This window comes from Trichosurus vulpecula, chromosome 5 (assembly GCF_011100635.1).
Source record: "Trichosurus vulpecula isolate mTriVul1 chromosome 5, mTriVul1.pri, whole genome shotgun sequence".
In the NCBI taxonomy this organism is placed as follows: Eukaryota; Metazoa; Chordata; class Mammalia; order Diprotodontia; family Phalangeridae; genus Trichosurus; species Trichosurus vulpecula.
This window is the reverse complement of record NC_050577.1, coordinates 194,271,771-194,273,742: the sequence shown is the minus strand read 5'-3', so window position 1 is coordinate 194,273,742 and position 1,972 is coordinate 194,271,771.

The following is a 1,972-nucleotide window of genomic DNA, read 5'->3' as shown; positions in this document are numbered from 1 at the left end:
AAGACCAGTATCATTGGATCCGTGGATACATTGAGGGGGGTAAAGTGTGAAAAGACTAGAAAGGTAGGAAGGGGACAGTTTGCAAAAGGCTTTAAAAACCAAAGAGAGGATTTTATATTTGAGTCTGGAGTTTTTAGGGACTCACTGATTCATATTTGAGTTTTTCATTCTACTAAAAACTCCAGATATTTTCTTTTTCAGAATTATCCCTCCCTCATCTTGTATAGGAAAGCTGACTTTTGGAACACAATTACCTTAATTCCCACGTCTAACACTTTTGTCTCAATCCTTACCCTTCTTGATCTCTATATTGCATTCTGACCACTCTTTCCTCCTGGATTCTCTTTTCCCTCACTCAGCTCTGTGGTTGTTTCCCCAGATTCTGACCTGACTCCCTCATATTATCATTTCTCTCTACATACTTCCCTCATCAGCTTCTATAATTATAATCTCTAAGCAAATGATTCCTACATCTATCTATCCTGCCCCAGCGTCTTTCCTGTGCTCCAGTCCACATCCCTAACTGCCTCTTAAGCATTTCAAACTCAAGGTTCCATAGGCATCTCAAACTCAGAGCTTTTAAAAGAGACTTCGCTATCTTTCCAACGAAACCTACTCCTCTTCCAAACTCCCCTATTTATGTTCAGGGTACCACCATCCTCATAGTCACCCTGAGTGCCAACTTCAACCCCTCTGTCTCCCTCATCCCACCTATCAAATCAGTTACCAAATCTTGTTGCCTCTACTTTCATGAGTTCTCCTAAACCCAACACCTTCTCTTCACTCATACAGCCATAACTCTAATTACCTCATACCTAGATTATGGCAGTAGCCCTGTGTTAGGTCTCTCTGCCTCAAACCACGAAACTGTTAGCCACCAAAGTGATTTGCCTAAAGTGCAGATTGGACCATGTCACCCCCTCACTCAATAAACTAAAGTGACTTATTACATCCAACATCAAATATTAACTTTGGCCTTTTTAAGCCATTTACAACCTGGCCCCTTTCTACCTTTCCAATCATTTGACACTCTACTCTCTCTTCTATTTGGAAGTAATAGCCTCCTGGCTGTCGCCCTCATACAAGGCTCCATTTTTGTCCCTCATGTCTGGATGCTCTCACTTCTCATCTCTACCTCCTGGCAACCCTAATTTCCTTTAAGCCTATGTCGAGTTGCCATCTGCCTGAAGCCTTTTCTGCTCTCCCTGCCTTCATCCCCAGGGCCTTCCTCTCTAATGTTACCTAGTATTTGGTTTCTATATGCTCTTGGTTTCTCTTTTAAAATATAAGCTCACTGAGGGCAAGAGCTATTTCAGGTTTGGGTTTTTTTGTCTTTGTATCCCCCTAACTTAAAGGCACAGTCCTAGGCACACAGTTGATACTTGATAAATTTTTGTGGATTAAGCCTTTACACTTATCTTATTAGATTCATCATCTTATTAGATTTAGCTGGGGGCAGCTAGGTAATGCAGCGGATAGAACACAGGTCATGGAGTCAGGAGGACCTGAGTTCAAATCCAGCCTCAGATGCTTAGTAGCTGTGTGATCCTGGGTGAGTCATGTAACCCCAACTGCCTCTTAAAAACCATTTTTAACCCAATGTTCCAGCCCGTCAGAACAGCTTGTTGACTATCACTCCCCAATTTTTGTCATTTGCAAAGTGGGTGGATGTCATCTATGTTTTTTGTAAGTTATTTATTGATAAAAATATTAAGCAGTACGGGGCAAGTGCAGATGTTGGGGAACTCTGCTAGAGGCATCTGACAAGCTGACCATGACCATTAAAGTCTACTAGTTGGGTCTAGCCGTCCCTGTTTTTAATCAGGCCTCCCTGTTGTTTCTGGTCTGAGTCTCTTTCTGTTTCTTGGTCTCAATTTCTATCACTGTCACCCTTTCTGGATGTCTAATTTCAAAGAGATTTTCTCCTCCCATCCCCACCCTTTCCACACACACTCCACAGGAACACACAGAC